The sequence below is a fragment of the Equus caballus genome, chromosome 13 (assembly GCF_041296265.1).
Source record: "Equus caballus isolate H_3958 breed thoroughbred chromosome 13, TB-T2T, whole genome shotgun sequence".
Taxonomy (NCBI): Eukaryota; Metazoa; Chordata; class Mammalia; order Perissodactyla; family Equidae; genus Equus; species Equus caballus.
The window spans coordinates 31,375,221-31,391,981 of NC_091696.1; the positions used below are offsets into that span (position 1 = coordinate 31,375,221).

Consider the following 16,761-nt stretch of genomic DNA (forward strand, 5'->3'; position numbering starts at 1 on the left):
AGGTAACTGAGAAGTGCAGGTTGATTAGCTAGGGTGCCTTGGGTTGTAACAGAAAGATACACCCACATCAGTCCAAGCAATATGGAAATACGTTGTTCCTGTAAATGCAAAGTGCAGCTGTGGCGTGGACTTCAGGATACGTTTGGTCCAGAGTTGCTGACGTCATCAGGGCTGAGTTCTCTTCCTCTGTGATCATCTGAACATTGCCCACTCCACACATTCACCCTGTCCCTAGGCAGGCTTCCCTCCCAGTGGTGAGAAAGTCCCTCCTGAGACTGGTGCTTCTTTCATCACATATAGAAGGAGAAAGGGCCTCTCTTCCCCCAGCGTTGACTAAAGTCCCAAGCCTCTCTCTGATGGACCCAATTTAGGTCATTTTCTCTCTCCTGAATCATCATCACAGCTGGGGGAATGTCATGAACTCATTGGCTCAGCTTGACCAGGCCTACCTCTGGGGTGAAGAATGAGCCAAAAACTCTCAAATGGTGAGTGGATGGAATGGATGCTGGGTGAGCTACCACAATATCTGCTTCAGGCACAGCTGGATCCAGGTGATTAGGTGGTTCATCAGGAACTCATTCTCTCCCCTTTTCCTGTCTCTGTTCCCTTTGTGTTGGCCTCATTCACAAGCAGTTTTCCTCCAAGTGAGAGCAAAAATGGTCACCATGCCCAGCTCTCTGCTTACAAATGTAAGCTCTCATCCGACAAATGTAGCAATACCAGCAGAGATGGGGCTTCTTTCTAATATTTCCAGCCAAAATCCTGGTTATGACTTTCACTGGATTAGATTAAGTCACGTGACCATCCCTCCACCAGTGACTTAGACCCTGAAGACTGGACTGCTCTATTCGGTCCAGCCTGAGTCATGTGGTCCAGAGGGCAGGGTTGGCCCCACCCAAACCGTTGGTCACAGAGAGGAGGAGGAGAGGTCCCCGAGAGGAAAACTGGGGATGGGTGGGGTGGAGTGGGCTGTTACCAGAAGGACTGGGTGTTGGAAAGACAACAACCATGGTTGTCCGTTACGCAGGGTTTGCAGGTCCAGTTCCGCTGGTGGGGACCATTTATCCACTGGGTCATTCAACACCTAATTCCCAAGCTCTTGCTCAGGGACAGCCATTCTCCTAGGTGCTAGGGGCACAGCAGAGGCCAAGACAGTGTTGTCACGGGACTGAGACAAGGGAACAAGAGATCCTCTGAACTGTGCTGTGATGGGGGGAGGGCACAGACAGCTGCGGGAGCGCAGAGCGGAGGCAGGAATAAGACTGTCTGCTGGGCAGGAGCAACTGCACGTGCAAAGGCTTGGCAGGGAGCGTGCGTCTCGGGGAAGGTGTCAGAGCAGGAAGGACTCTGACTGAGAAGACCCCATTTCAGACCAAGGGGTCTCCTGCTGCTTTTCTGCCCCTCCCTACCTCTGCTTGGCTCAAAAGCATGTGCCTTAAAGGGACCTTGACCTGGCAACACCATCCCTGATCCCTTTAAGTAGAACCCTCCCAGGTAAATCAGCTGAGGCTCTGACCCCCTTTGACCCAACGCTTCCCCCAGCCCAGCAGTTCCTGCCTGAGATCTTGACCTTGGGAGGTGGTCACTCTGAGCTAGAGAAGGATGGGAATGAACATCTGTGAGTGTTGATCATGTGTGTAATAATCTCTCCATATGTATTGAGCCCTGGTGTGTCATTATCACAACAGTGCTATGAAGCGGGCACTTCGTGGAGACGAAACCAAGGCACAGAGAGCTTAAGTAACCAGTCCAAGGTAATCCAGCCTGTGAGTGGCAGAGCTGGGATTTGAACCCAGGCAGTCTGGCTGCAAGCTCATGCTCCCACCTTTGTATTCTGCCTCCGTGAGATGATGGGGTAACGCTGTGTGACACGCGGAAGTGCTCGGTGATCACTGGCTCTTCTACTGTTACTGTTACTGATGTGAAATCGAACAAGTACATTAACCCCGTGTTGCATATGTGGAAACAGGCTCAGAGAGTTTGGGTCACTCGCCCTCTCCTCCCACAGACCTCTCTCTCCAGAAGCCCCCGGCTCTCTACCCTGGCACTCAGCATCTAGAGCCCAGCCTGCTGGTGTGGGCTGCGGGAATCTTTTTTCCCTGGAAGCCACGCCTGCTCCCTGGCTCCTCTGCTCCCCTGCCCGCTCGGGGCCGGCCTCCCCGGGGCACCAAGCTCCCATTTGACTTATTTAAGGCCAGGGCCCAGTGTACGGCCCTCTTAGGGCTGATGCATTTCTCCTCGTCACTGAGGCCTACAACATCAATCACCCCATTTTTCATCCTCTGCATTTGGGGCCTCGCCAGGGCTGGGCAGTGTCATCTCTTTTGTTTAATATCTGTGAGGCCATTTGTCAAAATTCTGGCCCCAGAGCCGCCCCTGACGCACCCCAGGCCCTGGAAAGGAGACCAGCTCCGAGGCCAGACAGTGCCAGCTCTGTCTCGGGCCCAGCAGGGAAGAACAGGCTGCCGGTGCATGGGGATCAGGGCTTCTGAGGAGCTTGACCGATGCTGGCCCGGCTTCCAGGAGGGCACCTGCACCGGAAGGGGACGGTTCCACCGTTAGGAGGCTGACAGCCCAGCTCAAACCTCCCCGACGTGCACTTCTGGGCTGCTGTGGGCAGTGTGGAGGGGTGGCTGAGGGGCCCTGGAATCAGACAGCTGGGGAGCACGTCCTGACGCTGCCCCTCACCAGCGGTGGACTCGGCCAAGTGACCTCCCCTGCCTGTGCCTCGGTCTCCTCAGCTGTCGAGGGGGGAGCCTGACTGCTACCCCACTGGCTCTCGTGAGTGATCTTCCAGTCCTCCGTTGACATATAACACATCACCCCAAAATTTAGTGCCTTAAAGTAAAAACATGATTATCTCTCATGTTCAGTAGGTTAACTGCACTCAGCTGGGTGGTCCCGTCTTAGGGCCTCCCAGGACGCTTCAGTCGGATGTCGGCTGGGGCTGGAGTCACCTGGGTCATGGCCAGCTGGGCATCCGAGATGGCCTCGCACAGCACTGGCAGTCGGTGCTGGCTAGTGGCCGGGCACTTAGCTAGGGTTGTCAGCAGGAGCGGCTGCGTGAGCCCGGTGGCTGGGTCCCTGTGGGGAGCACGCGTTCCAAGAGATCAAAGCGGACACCACAAGTTTAGTTTACGACCCTGCCGCAGAAGTCACAGAGTATCACTTCTGCTACATTCAGTTGGTCAAAAGCGGGGATGGGGCTGGATTCAAGGGGAAGGGGCTGTAAAAAGCATGGACCCCAGGAGGTGTGGCTTGTGGAGGGGCCATCTCTGGAGACGAGCCATGTGAAATAATGCACGTGAAGTGCTTAGCACAGAGAACGCACTCGACGAATGTTTCCTTTGAAGGCAAGCAAACCAAGCTCTCCGCTCCCTCTCCAGAGTAAGGATGATAGTAATGCCTGCTTCATAGGCTTGTTGTAAGGCCCAGGTGGGACCAGCTCGTAGAGTGCTTGGTGCACAGCCAGTGCTCTTTACGTGGTGGTGGTGGTAAAAGGTGACAATGACATTGAGCCTTGGTAATGCTGCTCTCTCTTGTTGGGATGCACGTCCCCGAGAGTCTGAGAGGATGATGTTGGGCAGCTCTTGCTTTCTGTCCTCCCTGGTCTCCACCCCACTGGGCTTCCCAGGACGTCAGTGTGTTTTGGGATTCAGCCTGGCCGTGCTGTCCTCTCACTCCTGACTCCCAACCTTGGGCCCTCTAGGTGCAGAAGCCCTTGCCTGCCCTGAGCCCTGGCCCCAGCCTCCCACTGCACCTCCTTTCAGCTCTCCCCAGGTCTGCCTGCTGTGACAAGGCCAGAGCAGGCCCTGGCGCTGGGACGGGACTGTGCCAGGCACTGTGGAGGTGCTTCATAAGCCCTGAGCTGTCTCGTCCCACGGAGGGGTTACTATGCCCGACTCAGGGACCAGGACGCGGCCTCAGAAAGGGCAAAGGCCCGAGTCCCATAGTCAGCCTCGGTGGAGGTTGCAAACCGCGTGCAGCCCTGGGCGGAACCCCAGCCTGTGGATAATTGTTTTGGACGGCCACAGTGTTATTTAAAAGTTCATATTTTTTTTAAACATCTAAAAAGATAAAAATTTTACTTAAAAATGCAGGTTTCTGGCCGCTCTTGACGGTGAGGAGATGTGTCCGTGCTTAACTCGCATTGCCACATGGCAGCAGGCAGCGAAAGCTGAGGAGAAGCTGCCCCTTTACATGGGGCGTATGCTCTCCAGGTCACCCCAGCCCACCCCACTCACTATTATTGCCTTACACCACACTGTCCTCACTTAGTCATCCACCTGACCCTGCAGGAATGTGAGTTTGTGAGCCCTGCTCGGAATGTCAACATGTCAGTTTTCCTGGTGATGGTGGGAGAGTGGAAAGCTAGTCACTTTGTACTTCTATTTTGCATTTGATCAAAATGGAGAGAGATGGAAAAGGGCCCTTCCTACTGCAACCCCAATTCTGAGCATTCACTCTGTAGACTGAGGTACTAGAACCTTGTGGAGTTGTTGCTTATAAGAACTGGAAGCCCAGAGAGGTTAAGCAATTTGGCCCAGGTCACACAGCAAGACAGTAGCATGTTGGGCCAAGTCCCTGGGGGGGTGGTGCCTCTCTGTTTGCTTCTGAGGCCCCATCTATGTGGAGTGTGGTGGCCTCATTGCTACTCTCCTCTCTCTTCCCCTACTCCCCTTTCCAGTCTCCACGACCCTGTGGAAACAACAGGCTAGCCTCTTGCCTCTCTAGGGCCCCAAGGCTGCCTTGCCGTCTCTGCAGTGCTTAGCTGGCATTTCAGCAGATTGATCCCTTCGCAGGGTGGTGGCGGCAGGGGTTCTGCTGCTGTGATCTTAGAGGAGTCTTGGCCCCAAACAGCCACTGGAGAGGGTGGGTTTGCTGGTGTCACCACTGAGAAGCTGTGTGGTCAGCAGAAAGCTTTCACTCTTTCTCATCTCCCCCGAGGTGGATGGCTTTGGCCTCCTTTTCTTTAAGAACAGGGAGGGGAAGGAGAGATGTGGCTGCCCAAGGGTGTCCTCCTGGCCATAGAGAGACAAGCTGGGGCCCCAGAGCCTGCCGTCATCACCGGGTCCCATCAGCTCTTGGACACTAAGGGTGGCCGGGACTGAGCATTTGTGCCGTGCCCAGCACAGTGACTCTGTGCCTGCTTGGCCTGCAGGTTGACTAGGATCGTGACGCTCAGTGACCAGCTGCAGTCTTTCCAGGGCCTGGGGTAGATTTCAAGGTGGCATCCATGTGTCTCTGAATCTGCCCCCCACCCCAGCATCCCCCTGCCCCACCCTGCAGCTCTCAGAGGACAGAGAGTGGTTGACAGGCACTCCCTCACCCTTGTCACCTTCCCTTTTCCTCCCCACAGTGTCCACTCTGCTCTTGGCACCAAAACCAGGCCAAGCACCCACAGTCCTCACTGCACCAGCTCAGAAGTGCAAACTGCAAACCCTGGGAGGTGTTCCAGCCCCCAGGTTTTCAGACTGCCCTGTGTGGGGGCCCAGGGGGCCTGGGGGTGAGGGGAGCAGGGAGGATGAAGACTCAGGGATGCAGCCCTGAGGCCCTTGCCCACACCAAAGCCAGAACAGGGTTTTCATATCTGTTGTTTTCAGTATGTTCTTATTTTATCTGCATTTATTGATTCTAGAAATATTTGTTGAGTACCTAGTGTGTGTCAGGTGCTGTTCTAGATGCTAAGATACAGCAGTGAGCAAAGCAAAGCTCCTGCTTTCATGAAGCTGACATTCGGGTGTGTGCAGGAAGACAATCCAGAAGCAAATAAGGACCACTTCTGGGAAGAAGGGGTAGACACACCTCTCCCTCTTCCTCCTGCTACGTACGACTAAGTCCCTGGACATCATGCATCAAACAAACAAAAGGAGATGCTGGAAGACAGAGAGAGAACCGTGGGCTGGCTAGGAACTGAGGGACAACACGGTGGCGAGTACGTTTTGTCTCATGTATCCCACATTTGGAGATGAAGAAGTCAGCAACTCAGAAATGCCAAAGGCACGGACGAAAAAGAAAGCCCCATCCAAAGTCGGCTTTCTCTAGTCAACAGACCAGGAAAGGGACAGCCTACCAAGACAGACAACTCTTAGCAATAAGTACTCTATACAGCCATGCATTGCACACACACACACACACACAAATGCCCCGTGGCTTGACACCCCCCATACCAAGCTTAGATTTCACCTCATTAGGCTGTAATGAGACACCCAACCACAACCCCGCCTGCTGGGGTGGGCAAGAGCAGGGAGCTGGCACTTTCAACCACCCTGCTGGACAGAAATGAGCCCCACACGCTCCTCAGCGTCAGTGGAGATCATGCTCCTGGACCCCCACCACCAGCAGGCAGTAACAAGGTGCCCCTCCCCTCTGTGCTGGGCTGGTGTCAGAGGACAAGTAGGGAGTCAGGATTTTCACTGCTGCTCAGTGGTAAGGAGGGCATCTCCCTCTCCATGGTGTCAGTGGAAGCAACCCAGGGAGGAGCAACGAGCCACTTCTACCCCGCCAGTCAGGGTGGCATCTGCAGAAGCCTAAGGGAGCAGTACTCCCACCCCTGCCCCACAGTAACCAGGGAGCGTTCCACCCCAAATGTCAGTGGTGGCCCAGGAGGAAACCTGGACTTCAACTCGTACTTGGAAGTAACAAGGTGACACTCCCTCTTCTCTTGCCAGAATGGTGTCAAAGAAAACCAGCTAAAGCTGAAGGTTTAAACAAGATCCAAAGTCTCAGAAAAATACCAAAAATGTCAAGTTTGCAACCTAAAATCACTCACCATGCCAAGAACCAAGGAGATCTCAACTTCAATGAAAAAGACAATCAATAGACCCCAGTACTGAGATGACAGAGATGTTAGAATTATCTGATAGATTCTAAAGCAATCATCCTGAAAATGCTTCAACAAGCAATTACAAACACCCTTAAAACAAATGAAAAAATAGAACATCTCAGGAAAGAAATAGACAGACTCAGGAAAGAATTGGAAAGTATAAAGAAAGAATAAGTGAAAATTTGAAAACTGGAAAAATACAATAACTAAAATTTAAAAACTTGGTGGGTGGGCTCAATAGCAGAAAGCAGGACACAGAGGAAAGAACTGGTGAACTTGAAGACGGAACAGTAGAAATTACCCAATCTGAACAACAGAGAGCAAATAGACTTTTAAAAAAATGAGCAGAGACTCAAGAACCTCTAGGACTATAGCAAAAGATCTAACATTGGAGTCCCAGAAGGAGAGGAGAGAGAGGGTGGGCCTGAAAATGTACTTGGAGAAATAATGGCTGAAAATTTCCCACATTTTGTAAAAGATATAAACTACAGAGTTAGGAAGCCAGATGAATTCCAAATAGGATAAACTCAAAGAAATCCACACCATGACATACCATAGTTAAACTTTTACAAACCAGAGTCAAAGAAAAAATATTGAAAACAGAAAGAAACTGTACCTTAAGTATAGGGAAAATCTATTCAATGACAGTGGGTTTTGCATCAGAAACCACAGAGGCTAGAAGGAAGTGGCACAACATGCCTCAGGTGCTGAAAGAAAAGGACTGTCTATCCAGAATTCTATTTCTAGCAAAAACACCCTTCAGGAAAGGAAGGGATGTCAATACCTCTTCAGATGAAGAAAAACTAAGAAAACTTGTTTCCAGTAGACATACCCAAAAAGGGTGGCTAAAGGAATTTCTCTAAACAGAAAAAACAATTTAAAAAGAAAGAATCTTGGAACATCAGGAAGGAAGAAAGACAATTTTACTTTTCCTCTTGAGTTTTCTGAATTGTGCTTGATGATTGAAGCAAAAATTATATCATGGTCTGATGCAGTTCTAAATGAACACAGAGGAAATATTTAAGGCAATTCTATTATTAATGGAAGAAGGTAAAGAGACATAAAGGGAAAATCACATGATCATATCAATCAATGCAGAAAAAATATTTGACAAAATTCAATATTCATTCATGATTTAAAAAAACCAAACTCTCAGAAAACTCAGAATAAAGGGGAGCTTCCTCAACTTGATAAAGAGCATCTACAAAACACCTTCAGCCAGCATTATACTTGATGGTAAAGATTGCACGCTTTCTCCCTAAGACCAGGAGCACCAATCCTGTTCAACACAGCGCTGGAAGTTCTTGCTAGCTCAATAAGGCACGAAGAGTAAATAAAAGGCATGCAGACTGGAAAGGAAGAAATAAGCTATGCCTATTTGCAGATAACATGATTACCTATGTAGAAAAATCCAACAAATCCGTCTCAAAGATGCCTAGACCTAACAAATTAGTTCAGTACCATCTCAGGATACAAGATAAAAACACAAAAATTATTTATATTTCTATTAACTAGCAATGAACGCTTGGACAACAAAATTAAAAATACGATACCATTTACCCTCAAAAAAGTGAAATACTTAGTCATAAATCTAACAAAACACTTATAAGACTTTTATCCTGAAAACCACAAAATGCCAATGAAAGAAATCAAAGAAGATCTAAATAAGTGGAGAGAGATATTGTGTTCACGGTAAAGATGTCAATTCTCCTCCAGTTGGTCTATAGGTTTAATGCAATTGCTATCAAAATGTCAGCCAGATTTCTTGTATATGTGGACAAGATTATTCTAAAATTTATAAGGAAAGGCAAAAGAATTAGAATAGCTTAAAAAATTTTCAAAAAGAAGACTAAAGTGGGAGGAATCTGTCTACCCAATTTCAAGACTTATTATGTAGCCACAGTAACCAAGACTGTGTTTTTGGTGGTGAGATAGACACACAGATCAGTGGAACAGAATAAAGAACCCAGACATAGGCCCACACAAACAGGCCCAGCTGATGTTTGACAAAGATGCAAATCTATTCCTTGGAGGGGAGAGTAGCCTTTTCGACAAGTGGTGCTGGTGCTACTGGGCATTCATAGGCAAACAAATCCGTCTTGATCTAAACTCCGTACCTTATACAAAAATGAACTCAAAATGGATCGTGGGCTTAAATGTAAAATGTAAAACGATAAAATTTTTAAGAAAAAACTAGGAGAAAAATCTTTGGGATCTAGACCTAGGCAAAGAGTTCTTAGACTTGACGTCCAAAGCATCAAAAGCATGAAAGAAAAACTTGGTAAATTGGATTTCGTCAAAATTAAACACTTTCATTTTGTAAGCTACGGACTGAGAGAAAATACTTGTAAACCACGTGTCTGACAAAGGTTAGTATCTAGGATATATAAAAGCGCTCAAAACTCAACAGTAAGCAACAGCAACAGCAAAACAGTCCAATTAGCAAGGGGGCAAAAAACGTGGATAGACGTTTTGCCAAAGTGGATACACAGGTGGCAGTATGCACGTGACAAGACGTCAGCACCATTAGCCATTAGGGAAATGCAAATGAAGCCACAATGAGATATTCCTATACATCTATCAGAATAGCGAAAATAAAAAACTAGTGAGAGCACCAAATGCTGGTGAGGATGTGGAGAAACTCAGACGTTGCTGTGGGAATCCTATTCAGCAACACAAAGGACAGACGGTTGATACGACTAGCAGTGTGGATGCTGAGTGAAAAAAAGCCAGTCCCAAACATACATACTATGTGATTCTATTCATATGACATTCTTGAAATGACAAAATTATAGAAATGATGAACAGGTTAGTGGTTGCCAGAGGTTGGGAGGGAAGTGGGTGTGGCTATAAAGTGGCAAAACGAGGGGTCGTTGTGGTGATGGATGGAGATGCTCTGTATCTTGACTGCAGCAAGGTCAATATCCCGGTTGCTCTCTATAGCTGCAAGATGTCACCTTTGGGGGAAACTGGGTAAAGTGTACACGGATCTCTCTGTGTTTTCTTATAGCTACATGTGAGTCTATCATTATCTCAAAATTAAAAGTTTAATTTAAATACAAAGAAAAAGAATAGGAAAAAAGTTGCAAGAGAATTACAAGGTGTGATGGGGCTGTGATACAATTAGACAGGGCTGTGTGACGGAGAGCGACGCTCCTGCTCTGGTTGCGTCATCAGAGTTGGGAGTCGGACCCGGTCAAAGGTCATAGTTAAGATCCCTGGTTGGAAAGACTAGAAATTCTCTTTAAAACTAACTTATGCAGAGGAGAGCCAAGATGGCGCCGTGAGTAGTCCTCTTTGTCTCTCGCCCTTCGAGTCTACAATTATTTGGACACTTATCGCTAGACAAAGGATATCCAGACAGCATCTCAGGACGTCTGAGACACCCACGCGACTATACATCGGAAGGCGGATGGACTTTCCTCCGGGAGGATGTGGAAATAGGTGAAAACTCTCTGACCCCGACGGGCAGCCTAGTACCCGCAAGTGGCTTTCTTCCAACGGACGCCCCCAGAGGATCCACACACATCTAGGGCAGGAGCGAGAACACAACAGAGGAGCGACGGTGGAAACAGGTGACCAGAACCCTACCTAAACCCCCCGCAATTACTCCTAAACGCAGAGGGAAACTTTGGAGTTGCACACCTGAGCCCGCGGGGAGAGTCTCTCCCCGCCATTGGCGGGGAGACCCAGCCTGGTGCTCGGGGCGCCCGGAGGGTCCCAGAGAGAGACACGGAGGGCACGGAGGTCTCCCAGCTGCCGTTGCCCGCCCCATGGGACTAGGGATTGCCGGAGATCTCGGAGAGGACCGGGGCTGGGGGAACTTTCAAAGGCCGGTTCTGCGACCCGGAGGGGAAGCGCCGGAGCTCCGCCCGGGCAGCAGACAAAACTCTCTGTCTGCCGTTAGCAGAGGGGCCACGCCCAGCATTCAGGGCTCCCGGCAGAGGCCTGGAGAGAAGCCCAGAGGGCGGGGCGATCCCCAGCTGCTATTGCCCGCCCCGTGGGGCTAGAGATTGCCAGAGATCTCGGAGAGGACCGGGGCGGGGGGAACTTTCAAAGGCCGGTTCTGCGACCCGGAGGGGAAGCGCCGGAGCTCCGCCAGGCAGCAGACGAAACTCTCTGTCTGCCATTAGCAGAGGGGCCACGCCCAGCATTCAGGGCTCCCGGCAGAGGCCCGGAGAGAAGCCCAGAGGGCGGGGCGACCCCCAGCTGCCGTTGCCCGCCCCGTGGGACTAGGGATTGCCGGAGATCTCGGAGAGGAGAGGACTGGGGCTGGGGGAACTTTCAAAGGCCGGTTCTGCCACCCGGAGGGGAAGCGCCGGAGCTCCGCCCGGGCAGCAGACAAAACTCTCTGTGTGCCATTAGCAGAGGGGCCACGCTGAGCATTCACGGCTCCGGGAGAGGCCCGGAGAGAATCCCAGAGGGCGGGGCGACCCCCAGCTGCCGTTGCCCACCCCGTGAGGCTAGGGATTGCCGGAGATCTCGGAGAGGACTGGGGCTGGAGAGAGTTCCAGAGACCCAGCTTAGTAGCCTAGGGGGAAAGCCTACAGGCTCACAGCAGCCTTAGGGAAAGCCTCTGCACAGCACCAGTAGAAGGCACCCAGCCGCCAGCCACAAGGCTGGAAGACCCCAGGGCAAAAGCAGCATAGCTAGGTGTACTAACCACAGACTGTAGAAGATGCCAATAGCTCTCCTGCGACCCATAGAGGACAAGTGAGATTTGGTGGGTGCCGACAGCAACGGAGCGACAAATATAAGTGATCCCACCCCTGGCCGCTGGAAAAGCCCATAACACCGTTGCAGACCCCAAGGAGAGAGCGCATCTAGGTGGGCAACAACAGTAGGCACCTGCAGCCTGAAGCCCCCCTGTGACGGCCCCCACGGCAGAGGAGGGAATCCAAAGGGCCACTGTGGCTACGAAGAGGGGCCCAGGCCCAGTTAGCAACTACGGACAGGGTTCCTGGTTGGTGAAGTATAAACAGCTGCTCCCCCACCGCAGCAGCTGAAACAAGTGAAAGGAGCAACTAAACTCTATCTCCATGCGGAGGCACAAATCAACAACATCAAGGAATATGAAAAAATACATTAAATCTCCAGAACAGAAAGAAAGTAACAAATACACAGAAAACAATCCCAAAGAAAATGAGATATATAACCTAAATGATGATGACTTCAAAACAGCCATCATTAAGATTCTCAATGAGTTAAGAGAGAATTCTGACCGACAACTCAACGAGTTCAGGAGCTATGTCACAAAAGAGTTTGATACGATAAAGAAGAACCAAACAGAAATATTGGAAATGAAGAACACAATAGAGGAGATTAAGAAAAATCTAGATGCTCTGAACAGTAGGGCCGATAATATGGAGGAAAGAATTAGCAATTTGGAAGATGGCAATATAGAATTGTTGCAGGCAGAGGAGGAGAGAGAAGCAAGACTTAAATGAAGAAACTCTCCGAGAATTATCAGACACAATTAGGAGATGCAACGTAAGGATTATAGGTATACCAGAGGGAGAAGAGAAGGAGAAAGGGGCAGAAAACCTATTCAAAGAAATAATGGCTGAGAACTTCCCAAATCTGGTGAGGGAGATGGATCTTCAGGTGACAGAAGCCAACAGATCTCCAAACTTTATCAATGCAAGAAGACCAACTCCACGGCATATAGTAGTGAAGCTAGCAAAAGTCAACGACAAGGAGAAAATATTAAGGACAGCCAGGCAAAAGAAACTAACCTACAAAGGAACCCCCATCAGGCTATCAGCAGATTTCTCAGCAGAAACTTTACAGGCTAGAAGAGAGTGGAATGATATATTCAAAAATCTGAAGGACAAAAATCGACAGCCGAGAATTCTCTACCCAGCGAAAATATCCTTCAAATACGATGGAGAAATAAAAACTTTCCCAGATAAACAAAAATTAAGGGAGTTCATTGCCACAAAACCTCCTCTTCAGGAAATCCTCAGGAAAACCCTCATTCCTGAAAAATCCAAAAAAGGAAAGGGGCTACAAAACCAAGAGCAGAGGAGATAAGTAGAAGGACAACAACAGAGAGTAGCAGCTCTACATCAGAACAGATTAAACCATGGGACGAGAAACAAAGGAAACTGAAGAAAACCGGAAAACAAGACACAAAATGGTAGTGGTAGGCCCCCACGTCTCAATAATCACTCTAAATGTAAATGGATTGAACTCCCCAATCAAAAGACACAGAGTGGCAGGATGGATCAAAGAACAAGATCCAACAATATGCTGCCTCCAGGAAACACACCTCAGCCCCAAAGACAAACACAGACTCAGAGTGAAGGGATGGAGAACAATACTCCAAGCTAATAATGAACAAAAGAAAGCAGGTGTCGCTATACTAATATCAGACAAGGTAGATTTCAAAGCAAAACAGATAAAGAAAGATAAAGAGGGACAGTATATAATGATAAAAGGGACTCTCCACCAAGAAGACATAACACTTATAAATATATACGCACCCAACACAGGAGCACCAAAATTTGTAAAGCAACTCTTAATAGAACTAAAAGAAGACATCAACAACAATACAATAATAGTAGGGGACCTCAACACACCATTAACACCAATGGACAGAACATCCAGACAGAAAATCAACAAGGAAATAATAGAATTAAATGAAAAATTAGACCAGATGGACTTAATAGATATATATAGAACACTTCATCCAAAAACAGCAGGTTACACATTCTTCTCAAGTGCACATGGAACATTCTCAAGGATTGACCATATTTTGGGAACCAAAGCAAACATCAATAAATACAAGAGAGTTGAAATAATATCAAGCATCTTTTCTGATCATAACGCTATTAAACTAGAAATCAACTACAAGAAAAAAGCAGAGAAAGGTGCAAAAATGTGGAGACTAAACAACACACTTCTCAACAAACAATGGATCATTGAAGAAATTAAAGAAGAAATCAAATATTATCTGGAGACAAATGAAAATGAGAACACGACATACCAAATCATTTGGGATGCAGCAAAAGCAGTCCTAAGAGGGAAATTCATCGCAATACAGGCTCACCTCACTAAACAAGAAAAAGCTCACGTAAGCAACCTCAAACGACACCTAACAGAACTAGAAAAAGAAGAACAAACAAAGCCCAGAGTCAGTAGAAGGAGGGAAATAATAAAAATAAGAGCAGAAATAAACGATATTGAAACAAAAAAGACAATAGAAAGGATCAATGAAACAAAGAGTTGGTTCTTCGAAAGAATTAACAAAATTGACAAACCCCTAGCCAGACTCACCAAGAAAAGAAGAGAGAAATCGCAAATTAATAAAATCAGGAATGACAGAGGAGAAATCACAACAGATACCAATGAAATACAAGAGATCATAAGAGAATACTATGAAAAACTATATGCCAACAAATTGAACAACCTGGAAGAAATGGACAAATTCCTAGACTCCTACAATCTCCCCAAACTGAATCAGGAAGAAATGGAGAATCTGAATAGACCAATCACAAGTAAGGAAATAGAAACGGTAATCAAAAACCTCCCCAAAAACAAGAGTCCAGGACCAGACGGCTTCTCTGGAGAATTCTACCAAACATTCAAAGAAGACTTAATACCTATTCTCCTCAAACTGTTCCAGAAAATTGAGAAAGATGGAGAACTCCCTAACACATTCTATGAAGCCAACATCACTCTGATCCCCAAACCTGACAAGGACAACACAAAGAAGGAGAACTACAGGCCGATATCACTGATGAACATAGATGCAAAAATCCTCAACAAAATTTTGGCAAACCGATTACAGCAATACATCAAAAAGATTATACACCATGATCAAGTGGGATTTATACCAGGGACACAGGGATGGTTCAACATCTGCAAGTCAATCAACGTGATACACTACATCAACAAAATGAAAAACAAAAACCACATGATCATCTCAATAGATGCAGAGAAAGCATTCGACAAGATCCAACACCCATTTATGATAAAAACCCTCAGTAAAATGGGTATAGAAGGAAAGTACCTCAACATAATAAAGGCCATATATGATAGACCCACAGCCAACATCATACTCAAGGGACAAAAGCTGAAAGCCATCCCTCTGAGGACAGGAACAAGACAAGGGTGCCCACTTTCACCACTCCTATTCAACATAGTACTGGAGGTGCTGGCCAGAGCAATTCGGCAGGAAAAAGAAATAAAAGGAATCCAAATAGGTAACGAAGAAGTAAAACTCTCGTTGTTTGCAGACGACATGATCTTATACATAGAAAACCCCAAAGAATCCACAGAAAAACTATTAGAAATAATCAACAACTACAGCAAAGTAGCAGGGTATAAAATTAACGTGCATAAATCAGTAGCATTTCTATACACTAACAATAAACTAACAGAAAAAGAACTCAAGAACTCAATCCCATTCACAATCGCAACAAAAAGAATAAAATACCTTGGGATAAACTTAACCAAGGAAGTGAAGGATCTATACAATGAAAACTACAAGACTTTCTTGAAAGAAATAGGCGATGACATAAAGAAATGGAAAAACATTCCTTGTACATGGATTGGAAGAATAAACATAGTTAAAATGTCCATACTACCTAAAGCAATATACAGATTCAATGCTATCCCAATCAGAATCCCAAGAACATTCTTCACAGAAATTGAACAAACAATCCTAAAATTCATATGGGGGAACAAAAGACCGCGAATTGCTAAAGCAATCCTGAGCAAGAAAAACAAAGCCGGCGGAATCACAATCCCCGATTTCAAAACATACTACAAAGCTACAGTGATCAAAACAGCATGGTACTGGTACAAAAACAGGTCCACAGATCAATGGAACAGAATTGAAAGCCCAGAGATAAAACCACACATCTATGGACAGCTAATCTTCGACAAAGGAGCAGAGGGCCTACAATGGAGAAAAGAAAGTCTCTTCAACAAATGGTGCTGGGAAAACTGGACAGCCACATGCAAAAGATTGAAAATTGACCATTCTTTTTCACCACACACCAAAATAAACTCAAAATGGATCAAAGACCTAAAGATTAGGCCTGAGACAATAAGTCTTTGGAAGAGAATATAGGCAGTACACTCTTTGACATCAGTTTCAAAAGAATCTTTTCGGACACTGTAACTCCTCAGTTGAGGGAAACAATAGAAAGAATAAACAATGGGACTTCATCAGACTAAAGAGCTTCTTCAAGGCAAGGGAAAACAGAATTGAAACAAAAAAACAGCTCACTAATTGGGAAAAAATATTTACAAGCCACTTATCCGACAAAGGGTTAATCTCCATAATATACAAAGAACTCACACTGCTTAACAACAAAAAAACAAACAACCCGATCAAAAAATGGGCAGAGGACATGAACAGACATTTCTCGAAAGAAGATATGAATATGGCCAATAGACACATGAAAAGATGTTCATCATCGCTAATCATCAGGGAAATGCAAATCAAAACTACACTAAGATATCACCTTACCCCCGTTAGATTGCCAAAAACATCCAAAACCAAGAACGACAAATGTTGGAGAGGTTGTGGAGAAAGAGGAACCCTCATACACTGTTGGTGGGAATGCAAACTGGTACAGCCACTATGGAAAACAGTATGGAGATTTCTCAAAAAGTTAAAAATAGAAATACCCTATGACCCAGCCATCCCATTACTGGGTATCTATCCTAAGAACCTGATATCAGATATCTCAAGAGTCCGTTGCACCCCTATGTTCATCGCAGCATTATTTACAATAGCCAAGACGTGGAACCAGCCTACATGCCCAGAAACTGATGATTGGATAAAGAAGATGTGGTATATATACACAATGGAATACTACTCAGCCATAAAAAAAGACGAAATTGGCCCATTCACAACAACGTGGATGGACCTCGAGGGCATTATGTTAAGCGAAATAAGTCAGTCAGAGAAAGACGAACTC

The 16,761-nt window shown here is 46.9% G+C and overlaps 1 protein-coding gene and 1 long non-coding RNA gene across 4 annotated transcripts in view; one reads left to right on the forward strand and one right to left on the reverse strand.

Annotated features, from left to right (window-relative positions):
- The window catches only part of GSG1L (GSG1 like), a 219,235-nt gene that overhangs the window by 171,463 nt on the left and 31,011 nt on the right, over positions 1–16,761 (forward strand). The gene's annotated exons all lie outside the window — the stretch shown is intronic.
- The window catches only part of LOC102149505 (uncharacterized), a 36,892-nt gene that overhangs the window by 13,586 nt on the left and 6,545 nt on the right, over positions 1–16,761 (reverse strand). The gene's annotated exons all lie outside the window — the stretch shown is intronic.